Genomic DNA, 316 nt, shown 5'->3' on the forward strand with positions numbered 1-316 from the left:
ATTTAAGGAGGGGAATATTCAAAGAAGGGAGTCAGGTTTTCAGCAGGGATGGTGAAGGGATGTGGGCAACCTTCCAGGTAAACAATAGCAGGTCGGGAGGTGTTGGGAGAGGCGGTCACCCAGAAATCCAGGAGATCTTCTATTGAGGTAACATAATGAAAGGGTGGAGAGGGGAAGGAGGGAGGTTGATCGGAGAGGGTCAACAGTTCGGGATCGAAATCGGGGAGAGGGGTTGGGTGTTGTAGAGCGGGAGATTCGTTAGGTGCGTTAGGTTGGGGGGGGGTGGAGGTGAATAGGAAACTTCGGGTGGAGGAGA

The sequence above is a fragment of the Trachymyrmex cornetzi genome, unplaced genomic scaffold (genome assembly GCF_001594075.2).
Source record: "Trachymyrmex cornetzi isolate Tcor2-1 unplaced genomic scaffold, Tcor1.1 scaffold138, whole genome shotgun sequence".
Taxonomy (NCBI): domain Eukaryota; kingdom Metazoa; phylum Arthropoda; class Insecta; order Hymenoptera; family Formicidae; genus Trachymyrmex; species Trachymyrmex cornetzi.